The sequence below is a fragment of the Saimiri boliviensis genome, chromosome 3, assembly GCF_048565385.1.
Source record: "Saimiri boliviensis isolate mSaiBol1 chromosome 3, mSaiBol1.pri, whole genome shotgun sequence".
NCBI classification, from domain to species: Eukaryota; Metazoa; Chordata; class Mammalia; order Primates; family Cebidae; genus Saimiri; species Saimiri boliviensis.
The window spans coordinates 16,311,230-16,324,259 of NC_133451.1; the positions used below are offsets into that span (position 1 = coordinate 16,311,230).

Genomic DNA, 13,030 nt, shown 5'->3' on the forward strand with positions numbered 1-13,030 from the left:
TAACACCTGTAATCCTGTACTTTGGGAAGCTGAGGTGGGAAGATAACTTGGGGCCAGGAGTTTGAGACCAGTCTGGCCAACATGACAAAATCCTATCTTTACTAAAAATGCAAAAATTAGGCAGGCATCGTGGCGCATGCCTGTAATCCCAACTATTTGGGAGGCTGAGGCACAAGAATCACTTGAACTCAGGAGGCAGCGGTTGCAGTGAGCCAAGATCTCATCATTGCACTCCAGCCTGGGTGACAGAGCAAGACTCTGTCAAAAAACAAACAAACATCAACAACAACAACCAAAAAAGCCCTCAAATTTCATGTAATCTTGCTGCTTAAGACCATCAATGTCTTCCCTCTATTTTTAGGACAAAGGTCCAAATTTGGTAATGTGCCCATAAAGCTCTGCATGTTTTGACCCTGACATCTTCTCCAGGTGCATTTAACATCATCCCTGCTCTGCTCTGCATACTCCAGCCTCACTGACCCTCTTTCTGTTCCTCGAACTCAATCTGTTTATTTCCACACCAGGACCTTCACACACGCTATTCCCTCTACTGGAACTCACCCTCACAACCACTTACTGCCCCCTTACCTAGATAACTGAGCTTCAGACACCACCTTCAAAGTTTACTTTCGCTACCTCAATTCTGGTTCCCCATTTATAATTTCCTAGCACCTGCTACTGCTCATTTATAGCACGCATCAAAACCACACTTCATTAGTTAATGTAAAAATATTTGTTTTCATATCTGTCCTCCCTGTTAGATTATAAAAGGGATGTTGCCCTCTTGTTCACATGTCCAACATAGCTCTCAAAACATAATAGGCCCTCAGTACATACTTATTAAATGAGTAGATAAATTGAAGAATGAATATCTTTGTAAATATAATTTTAGGGCTGCCTAGTAGTCAATCTAGGTTGTGATAAAAATTTAGCCATTCTTCTGTTCATGACCATTTAGATTTTTTCAAATATTTACTAAAAAGAGAGAGGCATAAAGAATAGAATGAGATATTATTCAAATATCTAGTGTCAAAATTTCTCTTAGGAGAAAAACTTCCTTTGGAGAAAAATCCCTTATTAAGAACTTGGGATTACACTGAGATTCCAAGAGGTGTATGGCAACTGGACCCAAAAACTTCAAGAAAGAGTTCACTGCACTTCCTGAAACAAGAAGATGAATTTTCTCATTGTTCTAGAGAGGCAGAGTAAAAGGCATAGAATGCGGGAGAGATGAGAAGGAGAAAAAGAGAGATACAGACAGAGAGACCGGCAAGGACAGGATGCGATGGTAGATGATGAGTGGGGACAGGTTAGGAGAGGTTCCCTAGTAACATGGTGACCAAACAAATCCAAGAGAACAGAATATTGTAGTGAACCCGTTGCCACAAATTGTGCCTCTTTAACACTTTTTATTGGGTTGGTTTTTGTTCTTTCTTTTCTCCCCCAGAATAGATGAAGAGGCTGGATTCCATGTCTGAATTGACACGTAAGAAGCTGAATTAACTCAAGATGGATTAAAGATTTAAATGTAAAACCTCAGACTGAAATGTTTAGAAAAAGACTTAGGAAATACCAATCTGAACAACCAGACTTGGGAAAAAAATTCTGACTAAGTCTCAAAAGCAATTTCAACAAAAACAAAAAGTGACAAGTGAGACCTAATTAAACTAAAGGGTTTCTGAACATCAAAAGAAACTACCAACAGAGTAAACAGACAACCTACAGAATGGGAGAAAATATTTGCAAACTGTGCAGCTCACAAAGGTCGAATATCCAGAATCTATAAGGAATTTAAATAACTCAACAAGCAAAAAAGCAAATAACCCCATTAAAAAGTGGACAAAAGACATGAATAGACACTTTTCAAAAGAAGACATACAAGTGGCCAACAAACATATGAAAAAGTGCACAACATCATTAGTCATCAGAGAAATGTGAATCAAAACCACAATGAGATACCATCTCATGCCACTCAAAAAAGTCAGAAAATAACAGATGCTGGTGAGGCTGCAGAGAAAAGGAAATGCTTATACACTGTTGGTGAAAATGTAAAGTAGTTCAGCCACTGTAGAAAGCAGTTTGGAGATTACTTTAAGAACTAAAAAGAGAACTACCATTTGACCCAGCAATCCCAATACTGGATATATATCCAACAGAAAATAAATCATGTGAGATATATATGTGTGTAAAGTGGACCACCACCTAGCCATAAAAAGGCATGAAATAATGGCATTTGCAGCTACCTGGATAGAGCTGGAGACCATTATTCCAAATGATGTAACTCAGGAATGGAAAACCAAGCATCGAATGTCCTCACTTATAAGGAGAGCTACGCTATGAGGACACAAGTCATAAGAATGATACAGTGGACTCAGGAGACTGAAGGGGAAGGGCAGGAGGGGGATGAGCGATAAAAAACTACACATTGGGTAGTGTATGCACCACTCGGGTGACGGGTGCACCAAAATCTTTGAAATCGCCACTAAAGAACTTATCCATGTAACCAACACCACCTATTCTCCAAAACTATTGAAATTTTAAGAATTATAAATCGTTCTAACAAAAAGACACATGCATACATTCATATGTTTATCACCATACTGTTCACAATAGCAAAGACATGGGATCCACCCAGATGCCCATCAACAATAGATGGGATAAAGAAAATACAGTCTACTGGTCATAAAAAGGAATAAAATAATGTCTTTTGCAGCAAGTTAGATGGAGCTGGAGGCCATTATCCTAAGTGAACTAATATAGGAACAGAAAACCAAATATCAAATGTGTCCCTTATAAGTGGGAGCTAAACTTTGGGTACTTATAGACATAAAGAGGGAACAATAGACCCTGGGGGCTATCGAAGGGGAAAGGGAGGGAGAGGGACAAGTGATGAAAAACTCACAATTGGGTACCACGCTCACTAGCTGGTTAAGGGGCTCAATCAAACCTCAGCATCACAAAATGTACCCAGGCAAAAGAAACATGAAGCAGGAAGCAAACAACAGGACATCTGATTTTATTCAGATTTCCAAGAGACAAGGCAAGGAGGATCCACCTTGTCTCTGTTTCTTTTTTTTTCTCTCTCTCTGTCTCTATCTCTCTCTCTCTCCATATATATATATAATATATATATATACACACACATACACACACTATATAGAGAGAATATACATATATAGTATATGTGTATATATAGTATATGTATATATCGTATATGTATAGATACAGTGTATATATATACTATATATGTATATACTCTCTATATACATATACTACATATATATATATACATACATATACTATATATACACACACCTATAATATGTGTGTGTGTCTATCTATCTTTGTTGCTTTTTCCTTTCTGAGGGGAGTGAGAGTATATTCAAGGTTGTCTCCTTCAGGATAAATTTCTAAATATGGAATTACTGGGTTAAAGTTTAGATACACATTTAAAGTAAAAATGATTTCTAGCAATTTATATTTCTGTTTTGTTGTTGTTGTTGTTGTTGTTTTTGAGACAGAGTTTCCCTCTTGTTACCCAGGCTGGAGTGCAATGGCACGATCTCGGCTCACCGCAACCTCTGCCTCCTGGGTTCAGGCAATTCTCCTGCTCAGCCTCCTGAGTAGCTGGGATTACAGGCACGTGCCACCATGCCCAGCTAATTTTTTGTATTTTGAGTAGAGATGGGGTTCTGTTTTTTAAAGTAGGAATTCAAAAGAATGAAACATTCCTTGTCCTTACAAATAGTTGTCTTCAATTAAAAATTCCAGCTCCTTCCCATTAAAAGTCATCGCTCTTCTACTGTAAAACTATATATACCATGAGTGTTTAATCAATGAATATTGAATTAAATTCCTAGCACTCCTAGTCCTGAAAACTAGCCATTTTTATATGGGCATATTTCCCCTATTTCCAAGAACACTGCAGTATATCTTAATTTTTCAGGCTCTGTCTCTTCATCCTCTGACTTACAAGTAGCTTGAGTCTTCAAAATCGTGTTGGGTATTTTGTATCTTGATTTCGTGAATTTCCAACTCTGTTAATGTCTTGTTTTTGTTTGAGACAGTGTCCTGCTCTGTCACCCAGGCTGGAGTGCAGTGGCGCAATCTCCGCCAGCTCACTGCAACATCCCTCCCTGCAGCCTTGCCTCCCAGGTTCAAGCAATTCTCCTGCCTCAGCCTCCTTAGTAACTGGGACTACAGGCACCCACCACCACATTCATCTAATTTTTGTATTTTTAGTAGAGACGGGATTTCACCATGTTGGTGAGGCTTGTCTAGGTCTCCTGACCTTGTGATCCACCCGCCTCAGCCTCCTAAAGTGCTGAGATTATAGGCATGAGCTACTGCACCTGGCCAATGTCCTGTTTTTTAAAGGATTTTGACACACATACTCCTGATTAGCATAGTAAACGCAAAATGATACTAAATCTTTTTGAAATTCAAACAAGATTTTGCTTATGCTTAGTTGTTTTTTGTTGTTGTTGTTGTTTCTTTTTTTTTTTTTAGACAGAATTTTGCTCTTATTGCCCAGGCTGGAGTGCAATGGTATGTTACAGCTCACCACAATCTCCGCCTCCTAGGTTCAATTGATTCTCCTACTTCAGCCTCTCGAGTATCTGGGATTACAGGCATGTGCCACCACACCCGGCTAATTTTGTGGTTTTAGTACAGATGGGGTTTCTCCATGTTGGTCAGGCTGGTCTTGAACTCCCGATCTCAGGTGATCTGTCCACCTTGACCTCCCAAAGTGTTGGGATTACAGGTATGAACCACTGCACCCGGCCATGCTTAGTTTTTAATAACGCAAAATTGTTTTGAGCCAGTACTCCTTTTTTAAACTAATTCAATTCTTCTCTTTAATATGCTACATTAAAAATCTAGCCAATATCAGAATTAGCCATATGGCTGATAAAAGAAAGCAATAATAATTAGAATCATAATTTCAGAATTTGTCTAGAAGGCTTTTTCTCTTTTTTCCAGATTTATTAAGGTATAATTGAAAAATAAAAACTGTACATATTTACAGTGTACAACGTGATGTTTTGACATATGTGTACATTGTAAAATGTTTAAATCAAGCTAACTGACATATGCATCAACTCACATACTTATTTTCTGTGCTGAGAACATTTTAGAGCTAGTCTTTTAGCAATTTTCAAGTATACAATACAGAATTATTAAGTATAGTCATTATGCTGTACAATAGATCTCCAGAACTTATTCATCCTGTCTAGCTGAAACTTTGTAACACTTGACCAATATCTCCTGCTCAGCCACTCCAACTCCTGGTAACCACCATTCTGCTAGCAGCTTCTATGAGTTGGACATCTTAGATTCCGCAGATGTGAGATCATGCAGTATTTGTCTTTCTGTGCCTGGCTTGTTTCTCTTAGTGTAATGTCCTCAAGTTCATCTATGTTGTCACAAATGACAGCATGTGCTTTGTTTTTAAGGCTGAATAGTATTCTAGTGTGAATCGATACCACATTTTCTTTATCCATTCATCTATCAGTGGACACGTAGGTTGTTTCCACGTCTTGCCATTGTGAATAATACTGCAATAAACACAATAGTGCAGATATCTTGTCAACATACTGATTTCATTTCCTTTGAATATATGCTCAGTAGTGGAATTGCTGGGTCATATGGTAGTTCTATTTTTAATTTTTTGAGGAACCTCAATGCTCTTTTCCATAGAGGCTGCACTAATTTGCATTCCCACTGACAGTACACAAGGGTTCCCTTTTCTTCACATCCTTGTCAACACTTGTTATCCTTTGTCTTTTTGATAATAGCCCTCCTAACAGGTGTGATGTGAAATCTCATTGTGTTTTAATTTGCATTTCCCTGATGATTAGTGATGTTGAACATTTTTTTTCAAATGCCTATTGGCCACTTGTATGTCTTCTTTTGAAGAATGTCTACTGAGGTCCTTTGCCCATTTTTTAACTGAGTTATTTGTTCTCTTGCTTAACAGCCATTTTCTTTAGACTCTGCTGGACCATGTTAAAAAAAGAAATAGGCAGAACTAAGAAAAAAATTTAATCCATAATAATCCAACAGCTAGATATTTTATCCCCTCTTTATACCTTTGAATTTTTTCTATCATAATTATTCTCTTTCTGCAATTGGTCACTACTAATATATTTGTGGTTGGGTTAGAGTCTGACCATATAATGCTTTTAAGGGCATAGCAATGCTACCTTTAAAAAATTATCCTGGCTGGGCACAGTGCTTCACATCTGTAATCCCAGCACTTTGGAAGGCTGAGATGAGTGGATCACGAGGTCAGGAGATCAGTTGGCCATCCTGGCCAACATGGTGAAACCCTGTGTCTACTAAAATACAAAAAATTAGCCAGCTGTGGTGGCAATCACCTGTAGTCCCTGCTGCTCAGGAGGCTGAGGCAGGGGAATTGCTTGAACCTGGGTGGCAGAGGTTGCAGTGAGCCGAGATTGTGCCACTGCATTCTAGCCTGACAATAGAGCAAAACTCCATCTCAAAAAAAAAAAAAAAAAAAAAAAAGTTATCCTACAGTTATAATCTCACAAAAATACAGTTTATCATGGCTTTGTTTCTAATATCAAAAGATGGGAAACTTTGTAAATCTCCAACACCAGTGGGTTAGTTAAATACCTTATGGAACATGCACCAGTAGAGTATCTTGCAGCTAATAAGAAAGAATGAGATATACCTACATATGCCAATGCAAAATGAATTCTATGGTACATTTTAAATGAACAAAGCAAACTGCAAAACATTGTGTATAATATGCATTTTGTATGTTTAAAATATCTCTACTTGGTTACACAAGAAACTCCTAATTGTTTGTAAGGAAGGCAGTGGGAGACATGGTTCTGAAATGTAAGGAAAACTTACTTTTCACTGAAATTTAATTTTTTTCTTTGATACAGAATCTCGTTCTGTCATTCAGGCTGGGGTGCAGTAGCATGCTCATGGCTCACTGCAGCCTCAACTTCCTGGGTTCAAGCAATCCTCCCACCTCAGCCTCTCTAGTAGCTGGGACGACAGGGGTATACAAAGACACATGGCTGAATTGTCTATTTTTTGTAGAGATAAGGTTGCCCAGGCTGAAATAATTTAATTTTTTTACCATGAGCATATATTAATTTTTATTTAAACATACACAATCAAATGGGAAGGGGGAGGGCTTTGGTTCTATATTTCATGAAACCAGTCAAAATCACTATCAATTTTGGCTAATGATAATCAATTCAAATTGCAAATCAGCAATTAATTTATCTCTGAATCCATCAGCAGCATTTCAACATCTCACCAAATCTTAATAAGAGTTTTAACCATATGCCAAACAGTTATTTCCTTGGTCATTCATTGATTGTATGCCAACTGTAATTGCAGGGCATGCACAATGCCAGCTGCCATGCTGGCACACAGGAACACAGCAGGGAGCAAGAAAAAGAATTCGTTGTTACCTCCTTGAGCACAGAGTCTAGCAGGAAGGACCACCCTTCCCACTGAGTAACTGCAGAAATGTTGAAGAGCATTGTAAGAGCACTTGAAGGGGTGCTGACACAGTCCATGTATTGGAAAGACCTCTAGGAAAGGACATTTAGCTGATGGCTCTAGTTAATCAGGTGACTGAAGAGAGAGCATGTTCATGAGGAAATGTGCAGATGGTGCCACCTCAAGGGTAAAGAGAGCTTTACCTGGCAGCATTGAAGGCCATCGGGACCAATGCAGCATCAAGTTCAGAGAAATGAATGGGGAGAACACCAGGGAGCCTTCCTAGGGGACTTGAGCAAGGCTGAGGACCCTGGACCTCACTTTCATGACAGAGAGAATCACAACAGGATTTCGAGCAGGAGTGTCAGTCTCCTAGGGCCACTGCAACAAATTACCACAAACCAAGCCACTTAAAACAACAGAAATGCATTTTCTAACACTCCTGGAGGCCGGAAGCCTGACACCAAGGTGTTGTGAGGGCCACGCTCCCTCTGAAAGCTCCAGGGGAGAATCCCTCCCAGCCTCTTCCCAGCTTCTGGTGGCTGTTGGCAATCTTTGGTGTTCCTTGACTTATAGACATATCACTCCAAACCCTCCCTCTGTCATCAGATGACTTCTCCTCTCTGCAGGTATCTCTGCACAAATCTCTCTCTCGTAAAACCAGCAGTCATAATGAATTTAAGAGCCACCATGATCCATGTGACTTTATATTAAGTTGGTAACATCTGAAAAGACCCTATTTCCAAAAAGTCATATTCCCAGGTTCCACATGGAAGTGAATTCTAAGGGGAGACAAATCAACCCAGTACAGCAAAGACAAGATATAATCTGAGTTGTATTTTAGCAAAACTATTCCATGGATAATAAGGAAAAAGATATGAAGAGAGCAGGACTGGAAAGATAAAGATTAACTTCATATACATCTTTATTATTTTTTAATTAGGAGAATCATTTTGAGGCCCGAGCTACACATCAGACATTGAGCTAAGGGCTGTTTCCATATCACATTCTGCCCTCACTCTGCCCTGTTGAAGACAGTCAGAGATGTGACTTTACCTATCCATGGTCACAGAGCAGTGCCTCAAACCCAGATCTGATAGGCTCTAGAGCCTGTATAGTTTCCATCCTCCCAGGTTGAAAACTGAACACATTCTCAAGGCAATGAGACTCCTCTGACATGGATTTCCAGGAGGTGGAAAATACTGCATACTGGCATGATTTTAAGCACACTTCATATTCTTTATGCAAAGCCAGGGCAAAAGGTGAATAGTTAACATGTCCTAAAGAGCAGTTGTGTTGTAATGTAAAGGAATCTGAGGGTTCCAATCACACTGCACCATGTCCAGTAATTCAACACTAGGTCAGAAATATTCTCTTTAAAAAGAGATCTATGCAAAATCCGTGCTTTGCAAACACAAGCCCATATTAGAAGAAGCCTGCTTTTTACAAAATGAAGAAACTTGAAGCTATCATCTGAAAAACTCAGACATAGAAATGAATACACAAGGAAAAAAGATAAATTGGTGGGAATTGTTCAGACTGATAGCTGATATTGATCAGAAACAGACTATGGGTCTTCTCCCTCTTTCCTGGTTTATTTCCATGGTCCACAATTGTAAGTATGCATTGAAATTTTAAGAAACAACAATGAAGACCAAGGTTATTCTCTCTTGTGCTCAGTAGTTTTGGGGGTGTCAAATGAGTAACGTGGGTATAGGTTACAGCTTCCATCACTTATTACAATTTTGTCATCTCAAGATCTGAACAGAGCACCCAACTCTCAATTTCCTCCTTTTTATTCCATGGCTTTTTCCTGCAATATTAAAATAGAAATGAAAGAAGGAAGAAAGGAGGGAAAGAAGGAATGAAGAGAGGAAGAAAGGGAGGAAAGAATGAAACTTGAAAAAAGTAAAAGGGAATCTAAAAAGGGAGTAGAAAAGGATTATTCTGATATTTATTACTAGTTAAAAAAAATGAACTGTAAATCAGGTTATAATTTATAAACTGGTTCCTAAAAACAAAGAATCAAATATGTTTAAAAGCAATTAATAAGCAATTTTTATCTAGGAAGTGGGTGATTTTTGCACAAGGGAGAGAGAAATGCTCCAGGCTTCGCCTCATCTCCTAGAAGCATCCCATATTCTTAGATGTGACGTTGCCTTGGTAACCACAACTTGGTGACCTCGTTATTTCAACCTAATCCTGCTTTGAAATTATAGTTGCTCCACCCTTTTGCCTGGCCAGCCTGATAACATAATCATTGTAAATGAGGATGGGGAAAAAACAGCAGGATATGGTCCCTCCGGTGACACGAGACCAGTCTCACCTTATCATGGAAATAGACGAACAATTAAATGGCATGAATCTAAAACCCTAAAAGTGGATTTTCTTATTTTTTATATGGTTTGTTATGCTTATTTTCAAAACCTACTGGTGGATTCAATGTAGCAGGGTATCTTGATAGTACTATATGAAAATGGAAAATTCCTATTTGTGTTACAAAAAATAAGAAGAGCTAAACTGTCAAAGGTGAAGTCCTTAATTATGCATTTGTTTTGCCCAACAGCTAAGTAGAAACCAGAATCAGAATATAATTTTTTAACAAGTAGACTGGCAGTATCCAGGTTTGTTCGTCCAGCATAACTTCCTCTGGCTAAAGCCTTGCAGACCAGTTGTCATCTTGAATTCAGGCTCCTTTCATAACAAAAGAATCAGGAGATGATGTTGCTTACATTCTGAATGCATCAAATCTAACTATACTATCGTTTAAAGGAAATATAATTTACTCATTTGTTCCAATTTGTGTGCTTTGAGATCTCTACCCGGAAAGGAAGGAAAATTCCTTTCTCTTTCTCCTTCATTTCCTCCTTTAAAAAAAAATCCAAAATGGCTAGGATACAGTAGTGGTAAGTTCAGGTCTTAAAAAAATGTTCATACTGCACCCAACTCATACATGGAGGAGTCTGGGTAGCTACATGGCCTGGGTCTTGGGCTCCCTAAAACTTCCCTTCCAGGACACACCCCTGTTTCTGACTGGCACACACCAGTTCATTCATCTTTCCAAGAGATCCCCAATTGTGGCACTTGGAAGGGAGGGTTACATGGATGGATTCCCTTCCCCAATTCTCCTGCTGGCAATAGTCCTGCTTCTTCTGTCTAACCACTGGGTGTTTCCCAAAGAGTAATTCTTTGCTACTGGTGGATACGCTGCTGGCCTCACCAGTGGATGTCAGTGGCAGCTCACAGGTGAGAGGCAAGTTCCCACTCAGGGCCATTATCCAGAGAAAACATGCCCAGGGAATAAGGCGACCCATGCTGCATTCCCTCCTTGCCTGCAAAAAGAGAGCCACTGCCATTGGGGGAAGAGGGAATGGCCAATGGTTGGCTAATGGATCTAAAAGTGGAGCTAGATAATATAAATAAGTTCTAGTATACTATAGTACCATAGAATGACTATAATTAGCAACAACAATTTGTCATATATTTTTAAATAGCTAGAGGAGCAGGTTTTGAATGTTCCCATCTCAAATAAATGATAAATGTTGGAAGTGATAGGTATGCTAATTATCCTAATTTGAATACTCTACTTTGTATACATGTATTGAAAGATTATACTGTGTTCCATAAATTACGTGTAATTATTATGTGTCAATTAAAAACAATATGAAAGAGAGCTGCCACCAGCTATACCTATATCTACAAATACTATTGTGATATAATCTAAAGAATGTAGGGAAAGATTGTAGCTTCTTGAAAAATGTATGCTGCATTAATTAAAGCTTCACTATCAAAGTGATAGTATCAAATCTCTAAGAGAAATAACTTGGAACAGTACGCATTCTTCCTTTCTGCTGAGAGGTGAGTAAAATTAGCATTTCATAAAGTGTGAGCTTCAGGCACACTACACCGGACCATTCTAAGCCCATTCTTCTCTTGCTCACTACAGCCACAAGGAGTAACAGTAATATAATAACGATGATGAATACAGCTAACATTCAGTGAGTCTGCATACTACCAACTGCCCCATTTTACAAAGGAGTGGCCAATACTGACAGCCGAGTGTCATGATAGCCTCCCAAAGCTGGCAGCAAGTGGCAAGCCAAGATTCAGATGCATGTGACTCCTCAGCTATTCTGCCCTCCTGGACCTAACTGTAGAACTAGGACCAGTGCTGGACCCCATGAGTAGACACATCAAAACTCACTCTGAAAAGAAAGTTCTAAGTGGTCCAAGCTGTCCAAAGACAGAATAGACCTAGACAGTCTCAGAAACAAAGGAAACACACAAAGTATGAAATTTAAGGCCAAATATCTTTGACCTCTAGGAACGGATCAAAAGTACAGATCTGAGTATAAATACTGCACCCTATTGCCCTCTGTAAGTATTCATCAGATGGTGTGTTTTTGGCTTGGGGGTTCTTAAATGATACACGTAGAGAGAGAAAGGGAAGCAAATTTCTTGGCAGATTCAAGCATCTGTGTAGGGAAGAGGAAAGAAGAGTAGTACACTTGTGGTGGGATGGGGGTAAGAGGCTGAGAATAGACACGTTTTAGGTTTAGACTAAGAATTGAGAGAACTCACACAGTTGCTGCGAGGATCAAAGGATAACAGGCAAAAATAGACAGAAAAGTATAGATCATGAGATAAATGTAAGAAATTCCGGTCCCAGAGGCAGCTGGCAGTGCTGCAGCCTCCTGAGCAAGCGAAGTAATGCAAACTGTCGGAGGAATATGGTTCCACTGAACCTGTTCCAGCCAGGAAGAAACAAGGATACAAAGGAGGCTTTGGGAACAATGAAGGCAACAGACAGCCGGTGGGGGGTGGAGAAAGGAATATAAGAAGGGAAGTTCAGTTCTGCCAGGGCTTGGATAACAAGGTGCCCAAAATCCATGAAGCTCCTCCCTTCCACCATTTGTACCCAACAGACCTGAAAACAACCAGATTGTCAGACATTTCCTGCGTTTCCTTCCCTCTACCTGAAACATCTCTCTTCTCCTTCCTTACTCCACTCTTTCCTTTGCCTTCTGCCTGGTCATCTCCCAGCTACATTTCAGATCCTAGTTGTCACTTTCTGCAGAAATTCTGGACTTCCCCCCACCCAATGCTAAATCCTTCTTTCTTTTGGCCTCTCTAAACTCCCTATTCTTTTATGTTTGTTTATTTGTTTGTTTCTTCCCAGAATGTCTCACAAAACAGTCAAATATACCTCTGTAAAGACAGAAGGTAAAATAATGCTAGTTCCGTGAATTCTCTCATCTTCTCATGTAAATCCATCAAATGCCATCAACAGACAGAAGGGAGATCAATGAGAAGCCAAACTCCCCGTCCTTTCTCCATTTCTGTATATTTACTGCTTCTTGCCCTGTCTTCCCCACTACCTTCCATAAACTTGTTCTTGTGAAAGCAGGAACCATGGTGTCTACACAGTTCCTGGCACATAATAGAAACACAGTAAATTCATTCATTAATTTTTCGCCCAACACTTATTTACTGAATATACATTCTGTGCCAGGCGCTGAAGTAATGCAACAAACAAGACAGA

General features: G+C 39.3%; 1 non-coding gene across 1 annotated transcript; it reads right to left on the reverse strand.

Annotated features, from left to right (window-relative positions):
• Window positions 1-12,666: 12,666 nt before the first annotated feature.
• On the reverse strand, window positions 12,667-12,803 carry LOC120363800 (small nucleolar RNA SNORA75). The gene has a single exon (XR_005579238.1). It is a non-coding gene; the product is annotated as a small nucleolar RNA SNORA75 (small nucleolar RNA).
• Between the last annotated feature and the right edge of the window lie 227 nt (window positions 12,804-13,030).